General features: G+C 38.5%; 1 non-coding gene across 1 annotated transcript; it reads right to left on the bottom strand.

The window, feature by feature from the left end:
- Nucleotides 1-6913: 6913 nt before the first annotated feature.
- LOC117009238 lies at nucleotides 6914-7020 on the bottom strand. Its single transcript, XR_004420450.1, has one exon. It is a non-coding gene; the product is annotated as a U6 spliceosomal RNA (small nuclear RNA).
- Nucleotides 7021-8799: the final 1779 nt, after the last annotated feature.

The raw sequence follows: 8799 nt of genomic DNA, 5'->3' as shown, positions 1-8799 counted from the left end.
GCTATCCTGACCCAAACAAATTATTGCATTACTACACTCTTTTATTTCTTTAACTTCCACACTGTAAGTTAGAACTCCAACTTTCCTTTTTCTATCTTCCTGTCTTAAAGACTGAGTCTCCTTCAATATCTATGTTCCATTTGGAACTGCTGTTCTTTGATATTTTTATCTCTATAACACTTGGTTTCGTCTCTAATGGGTGTAGCTCAAAATCCTCCCTCTCTGAGGAACACAGAATAGTGCAGAAGCATTTGTTAGTCTCATAACATACCAATGAAATAACTAATTGCAATGGTGGAAGGTGCAAGTGCATTGCATGTTGAGAGAGTTGAATGTAGAAATACCAGAATTCCACTGACAAGTCCACCCTTGCTCTAGATGGATTATTCTACTACACTTATCACCATATCTCAACATCTTCAATAGTGTGGTAAGCAATATGACTAACATCTAATATTTTCACTTTGTTTTCTCTTGCTGTCATCTTTTCTCTCAGTACTAAAGCATTCTGGTTTTAATTTTTGGCTTTTTCATGCCTCTCTTCTTTCTATTCATTGTACTGAATGGGGCATAAAGAATGTCATTTGCCACTTGTGCAAAGGAGAAAAGGTTTCAGTAATTGTGTGAGGGCAGTTCCAGGATTCGTTTGGCTTTAGATCATTGTCTTAGACCACTGTCCTTCAAAAAGGGTTTCCTAACTCATCTGCTGTTGAGTATGCTATTCATACTTTGATTGGCATGTAAAAACCAGAGATTAATTTCTTGTTGTGTCTCTTCTGCAGCACTCCTAGGACCTTGTCAGCCTGCAGAATAAAATAGTGTTATGATCTGAAGCTGCGTTTTTCCCAATAAGTATTGGCATTACCCTGAAGTTCCTCATATTCACTTTTTGTGAAAATTGCCCCTAACTTTACACCATACTACAAAAGCAGATTAGGATCTCAGCAATTTCAATGCAATGATGACAGGAAGGAAGGCTATCAATGATGACATCAATGTCCTTCACATCAAATTCCTGTGGCACCTTTAGAAAAACAACTTTCTGAGTTGGCCAGTGGCCCATGTGGCTCTGTCATGTTCTATCATTTGGTGGCTGATTAGGTGCAGACCAAATCCATCTGGGTTTGTTGTCATAAGGAGGCAGAGGGGATGAGAGAATGCAGGACAGAAATTATGGTAGATAGTCTGAGACATTTAGGAGTTATCATTCAATATTGGTTTCTTTCATCTGGCATCTGAGGCTTTACAGCTGTACACAGAACTAGCCTTACCCAATAGCCACAGGCAGCCACTGCCAGCTTTGCCAAGAGACTCCTGAGATTTCTGATGATGCTTCTGGTAAAGGGAACACCAGAGTGAAAGCTGGCCTGCTTTCACAAGCATGATGAAGGCTTTTGGGCACCTCAACTCTTAAGCAGAGATTGTTATACTGACTCTCTAAGAGTCAGAGACCTATTAGTAATACAATGGACTAGCACTATATGAATAAGCAGATTCATTTGTAACTGCAGTCTTTTTGCCATTCCATGAGGCCATAAAATCACCACTGTCTTGGTGTTTAGTGTGTTTCAGCACCACTGTGAAAGCATTGCAGCAGTTGTAAGCACTGTCACCATTATTACTCTGTTTTCCTCTCTACTGTGGACCTTCTCTTTGATCCAAATTTACAGGACAGAATTTTTACCTTCCTGCTTCTCTCCTATTTCTGGGTTTCTTGGGGTACTGAAATAAATTAGCTGCTTCTCTATTTTTTCTCACCAATTTATAAGAAATATGATGTACCCAAACAGCTTTTGTTTGCTTGTTCTTGCTTTGCATGTAAGCAGAGCACCATGAAGAACCCTTGGTGATTAGAGAGAGGAGTTGAAGAGCTCCAAGGGGGGCAAAGTAATAAAGAAAAACTTTTAAGTGCAGGAAGAAGCATCTCATAATAACCTTCCTGCAGATAAAAAAAGTCAAAGGCTAAGATGTGTTAATTTGAAAAGGCAGATGGAATTCTTGTGTACATTTGAAAAGTGACAACTTCAAGTGTGCTTTCAAGGTGAAGTTTCAAAAAACACCTGCCTGAGTTAAGGGCACAAACCTAACTGGAATCTGAGAATTTAAAAAAATCTCATGCCAGAATCACTAGAGAATAAAAATATGCTGTAGACTTGAAGAGTAGTGTCTAAATTATGGCCATTTTCATGCCCATAGTCCACATCTGCAAGTAATTATGGGTGCAAATGTGGATATGTCAACATCTACATGCATTAATGTACCTGTTAATCTGATAGTTAAATGTATGTTTATTATCACATAACATACTCTGTAAAACTGAGGGGTTTTCTGCATGTGAAAAGGGAAGCCATGTTAACATTTACCCTTAGAATTCTAACGTTGGTCTTTTTATCATGCACAAAAGGAAATCACACTAATAACAAAGATAAATATACATATTTGAGGCAGACATTAATACCTTCCCTCATTTTTATTTTATTGAAGACTGTATTTTTCACCTATGTTGTTCATCAATTCTCTTTGGTGTAGCAATAAACAAGTGAGTTACATGAACTTGCATGAGTACAATAGTCAGTAATTAATTTTTAAATACTTTCCAGTTCAGGGGGCTAGACACTGATCTTCCTGATTATTTAAAATTGCCCTTTAAATACTCCTTTGCACATTGAAGTGAAATTTAGATTTAAAAACATAATTGCAAACCCCTCTACACAAAACTTTACCCAAAGAAAATATCAGACTTGTATATCTATGACTCACTCAAAGTAGAGGGAATTAAATTTTTCTCTTTCTTTCAAAGACATATACTGATTAGTTAACTATCCTGAGATGTGACATTTTCCTGAGTAGATTGTCATCATTATTGTTCATTTATACTTAGAAAAAATACAGTTTCACTGAACTGACTTTCCAATGAGATTATTTTGCTGTGTTGGACCAAAACCATTCTGATTGTGAGGTACTTGCTTTCACCTAGCTTTGTAGCTTTTAAGGTAGAGTTATTAATTTCAGATGTCTGTTATGCACATGAAGTTTTTCTTTCCTGGAAAACTCCAGCCATCTTTGGGACTATGATTAACAGGTCACATTGTTATGCTGATTATTAAGGTGTAAACTACCAGCTACTTTGCTAAGTTTTAGCACATTCAAAGTCTGTCTCAAGAACCTTCAGGTTGAGAAAAGCTTAGCCTCAGCGCTGAAGAGGTGCTTAATGATATCCTTCTGAAAATCTTATCAAACTAGTTGTAAACATCTGAAAAGTCACCTTTAGCTTGTGCCAAGAAGTTTGTCACAGCCTGGAAGTAATCTCTTTTTAATAACCCTTCTCTACTCCTAGAGACCTCCTTAGACATCTTGTAATCTACAGCCAAGAGGACTTGCTGGTAGTTTTCCTCTGCTGAAATCTGCTGTGGCTCCTGGGAATCACACATCATGAAAACAAACTATACTGCCTGCCTTTTGCCATCTTAAAGAGTTCAGTATTGTCCATTTATACTTTGGCATTTCTGGCTTTTGCTTTATTTATACAGACACACATAAACCTCCAAGGCACTACATTTGAAGGTAACCCATTAAAAGAACATTAGCCTGCATTCTTGCCTCCACCAGCCCTTTGTGTAAGCAATGATGCAGGCTCTAATTACCTGTACACATTCAATAATTTTTTCCCTACCAGTTCCCTTACTTCACTCATAACAAGGTCTGAGCCTGGGCCTCAGTCAGGATGGTATATTGAATGGAGCTGTGTTGTAAACAACATTTTATAGACCTCTTCCCCTATTTGTTGCAGAAGCTCAAGGTGTGTGGTCAAAGCAAAAACACTGTGGGATTAAAAACAAAACAATGGTTGCCCAAGTAAAACCAAGACAGGTTCTACTGCAGTCTTTGACACTGCAGGTATGTTTACTGTGGCCAAGTGTATATTTTAGAGATAACTGAGCAGTTCAGGCACCAGGAACAATCTGCAGCAGCACAAGAGAATTCATTCTTCAAAGTTAAACTCAGAACTGCCTGAAGCTTCTACAGCCAGACTGGTTCTTGCAGCCAGGTTACTTGGATGGACAAGAGTTTGCAATGTAGAAATTACACAGAGCTTTTTTGTGCTGCTTGGTTGCATACATTGTATTTTGCAAGGATGTCAGTCAGCAGTTTTGCATTTCTTACTACCTAACTCACAGGATACTCCTGGGATACTCCTTTTGTGTGTGGGCTCACATGCATAGCTTCAAGCAGAACTGATGGGAGCCATACATTGAACTGAGCTGTTACAAATGATAAATGATCAGCCAGTGAGCTAAATGTATTACTTAATTAAACTAAGAATCTTTTATGATAATTTCTTATGCAAAAACAGGCTGTCAGCGTGTCTTTCAATAGATGTCTCTCAATGCCATCATTAGACTTAAAAGAAGAGTAAAAATCATATGCTACTTCACATCTATGAAGTAGTATTTAAGGAGTACCATTAAAAATAAATAAAATAACTGAATATAGTAAGAGATTCAAATATGTAAGAAAGAACAACTGGGACCCTGAACCCAAGATTTTGTAAAAAGTCCATTTTTACCTATATATAATAGAATAATGAATGGTTTGTGTTGGAACAGACTTCAGGTATCATGTAGTTCCAATCCTCTGCCCATGGGCAGGGACACATTCCACTGGGATGGGTTGCTCCGACCTCCATTCTGGGGCTTGAACACTTCCAGGGATGGGACATTCATACTTCTCTGGGTAACCTGTTCCAGTGTCTCACCACCCTTGCAGAGATTTCTTCCCTATGTCCAATCTAAACCGACACTCTCTAAGTCTAAAGCCATCCATTCCCCTTGTCACTACACGTCCTGTAGCCCCTTTGGGTACTGGAAATCTTCTGCAAGGTCTCCCTAGAGCTCTCTCTTCTCCAGGCTGAGCACCCCAAAGCTCACAACCTGCCATCATAGGACGTGCTCCAGCCCTGTGATTGTCTTTGTGGGCTCCTCCGGACTTGAATATCTGAGACAAAGTTTCTCTGCTGTGTACACTGAGTCTGCAGTCAGTCTACACAGCCAACTGCCATTTAAATGCTTCCTAAATAGTTGGAACTTTATAATATTGGAGTGGTTCAGGGGTTAGTTTTGTTGAGTTGTTTTTATTAATGTGGATATCTTTAAAATGCAATAAACACTGTCTGCATGATGGAATGAAAAGTAGCTGCACACTACTTCCTAGTTTTCTCTCAGAGATTATTTTCATTCAGATCCATCCTTTCTTTTTTCCCAGCCTGCAGTCAACTGAGGATTTTTGCCAAACTGCTCAGAAACCTTGCTGCCTTGCATACTGAAATCATGAAACCCTGTGTATCTCTCTAGAAAGGGAAAGTAAATACCAGTGTTCTAACTGAGGTCATACTTTCTCCATGTCTAGACATCTTTGGTAATCTCTCCCTTTTATAATACTGCTGTGCCTTCCATGTACTCAGCTGTGAGGAAAGTACTTTGCTCTTAGTTGCATAAAATATGCCGAATTTCCAGACAACTTTCAGTACATAATCTCAGATTGCTAGGGCTGGTATGTGTGATCTTTTATGAAATCAGATTTTTTCCTCTGAGGAACTTTGCTCAGTAAACCAGTGGCAAATTTGGAATGAAAATATGACTGATGTGGTTCCTTAATGCCCAGCTTGTTAAGCAAATGCTGTTGAATCCAGTCCCCAGTAAACAAGCTAAACTTCTTGTTCCACTAGAAATATATTTTACTAAGAATCTTTGTAGATCACTCTTTATGCAAAAAAATAATGTCACAAGTCATGGTTTTGAGAAGAATAAAGCAAACATTTATTAAATTAATTCATATGCTGAATCAGTGTTTACCCTTATAGTTCCACTTTTTAAATATTAATATTCTTTTATAACTCTTTGTACATAAATAATCTTGTAAGAGAGTAACAATGAAATATAGACAATCCACATCAAATGAATGTGAACTTTTGATGTAATTATCAAAGGTCTGTTGGATTTTGTCTAATTGTAATTAGTATTGGGTTCTAACCAACAAATTCAAGTCTCACATGGATTTTTTAAATCCAAACATTATGTATGCCCCCTTGCACAAAGGATTTTGGCTTAATTTGGCCCAGTAAAAAGTTGCTGCTTATTAATAAAATTATGTAGAAATTCAGATTTTGAAAACTAAAGTGCTGAGGACTTGCTTTAGCATGGAGCAAGTAAGTAATTGGTCTATGCACTAAATGAAACTCCAGTAAAGGCTTTTGGGGTGGGTATTTCAATATTAGTTGTTGGAGAAATACTTTAATGTTTAAAAAGAAAATACTAACCTGAAATTCTTCCTGATATATAGATTCATAAGCTAAGTAAGTCATAAAATCATAGAATGATTAAGGTTGGAAGAGACCTCCAAGATCATCAAATCCCACCTTTGACTGATTGTCAGCCACTCCACAGGACTGAGCCACATCAAGCCTTACCTTGAACACTTCCAGGGATGGTGACACCACCGCCTCCCTGGGCAAGCCCTTTCAGTGAAAATGTTCTTCCTGACGTCCTGCCTGAACCTTCCCTGGTGCAGCTTGAGGCCATTTACTCTTGTCCTGTCAGTGGCTGCCTGGCAGAAGAGCCTGACCCCCACCAGGCTCCAGCCTCCTTCCAGGGAGCTATAGAGAGTGACAAGGTCTCCCCTGAGCCTCCTTTTCTCCAGGATAAACACCCCCAGCTCCCTCAGCTGCTCCTCATCAGACTCGTGCTCCAGACCCTTCCCCAGCTCCATTGCCCTTTCTGGTCTTGTTCCAACATCTCAATGTCCTTCTTGCAGTGAGTGGCACAAAATTGGACACAGAACTCAAGGTGTGGCCTCACCACTGCCCAGTACAGAGGGACAATCACTTTCCTAGTCCTGCTGGGCATATTTTTGGCTCAAAAAAGTTTTGTCACTCTTCTGAATTTGCATGTAATCCTTGCCAAGGAGCCATGCTAACCTTCTCTTTATTGTTCCAATTTTTGTGTATGTACCACCAAAGTGAAATATGCAAAACTATTGTTATTTTCAATGTGTGGGGAGCTTAAGCACAGAGATACTGAACATTGTAAATAGCTATAAAAAAGGATTGCTCCTTGCACATTTGCAACATGTTCCTATGTCCTTTTACTGATTCCAGTCCTTTTTCTATGGGAAACACCAAAAAACATTTGAACAGAAACACAAAGCTAACCAGACTGAGATTATCAGACCTACAAGACCATTTGAGTTTTGCTAAGAGATTAGAAATCAGCTCCTGATTGCTTTTCACAGCATCAACATTTTGTCCCCCTGATACTGCACCCACAGTTCAGATTATTTTCAAATATGGGTAAAAATGCCTTAAGACCAAGAGTCTTGCAGTGCCTTTTTGGTAATGGCCCAGATAATTAATGCCTTTCCATTAATGCATACATTTTGAGTGCTATCAGTCAAGTGGCTTTTAAATCATTTAATCTGTGCTCTATTAATTACATATAATGCAGGATTTTAAAACACAATGTCGTGTGCAGTATGTCAAATGCCTCCATGAAATTTGATTAGACTGTAACAATACAGTTACCTTTGTCAACCAGAACTATAATCTTATAAAAGAAAAATCTAAAGAAGATAATTTGACAAGAACTATTTTCTCTGAAACTACATCGAATGATACAGCTTTATTTTTAGCACATAATTCCCTGTTGATAGAGTGCTGACTTTGTCCAGCTTTCTAATTTTTTTCTCCCTAAGATTAGAATCAGAATAACTGATATGTCATTTCCTGGGCCATTTTCTTTAAATGCTACGATTGCTTTGGCAAGTCAGCAATTCCTTGGAATATCCTTTCTTTCCCAAAACTTGAAAGAAAACTTGAAGAAAATTAACTCTAGTGGTCCAGAGACCTTCTTGACTAATTCTTTTAAACTTTTCAGATAAGAACAAGGTTTGAAATGTTTTATTTTAGCAGAAGATATGAGCTATTCAGATGCAGTAATTGTTAGATTTAATTCCCTTTAATATTTTTTCCCAGTTACTATTTCGTTTCATTTTTTAAAGAAATCTGCAGTTCAATATTGCCATTAATTTATTTCAGAGAGGAAGAAATGTAGGTATCAAGCCCCTGATGGGATCCCCAAGGCAGATAAGTGGCTCAAACTCAGCTCTTGTTCTGACCCAAGGATGGGAGTGCTGCTTCCTCTCACATGAGCCCATGAGGTAGCTGTATGCCTTATCTTTGGTGAGCATTCCAGAAGAGTCTGCAGGGAGTGGTTTATTGATAAGAATGATGAATTTACATGTATGCTGGTTCTTTATCACTCCCCTAGAAATGCTTTGCTGTCTGCCTTCTCCTCATCATTACAACCTGTCATGGCACTCAGCAAAGCACAAGGAACTTCTCTTTTCCTTTCTAACAGGGCTGTAACCTCATGCAGTTCGAGAAGTCTTGAAGCCAAACAAGAACTGTGGATCTTCCCACAGCAGGGTTTGTCTGTAGGGTGATGCACCTGGAAAAAGCACTGCCTGTGGTAAGCATCAAAGTGCCCTGAATAACTGTCTGCCCTAGACAATCCCACAGCTTTTCTCCTATCTCGTGGTTTACCGAGCACGACAACAGATGTGGGGAACTTGTTGCTTTGTAGTTAGTTAGTTTGTGTGTGTGTTTTCTTCTAAGAATTTCACATTCTTGAAAAATGTTTTTGTTCTCCTGGTCTTTGAAAACTCTTGAAAATTTGCAACCTAGAGGTTGAAAATCTAGAGGAAAACACAGAAGTTGAGATTTCATTGTCTTCAAAATCTGTTGCA

The sequence above is a fragment of the Catharus ustulatus genome, chromosome 1 (genome assembly GCF_009819885.2).
Source record: "Catharus ustulatus isolate bCatUst1 chromosome 1, bCatUst1.pri.v2, whole genome shotgun sequence".
Taxonomy (NCBI): domain Eukaryota; kingdom Metazoa; phylum Chordata; class Aves; order Passeriformes; family Turdidae; genus Catharus; species Catharus ustulatus.
The sequence above is the reverse complement of the archived record's forward strand: the minus strand, read 5'-3'. Positions and strand labels throughout refer to the sequence as shown.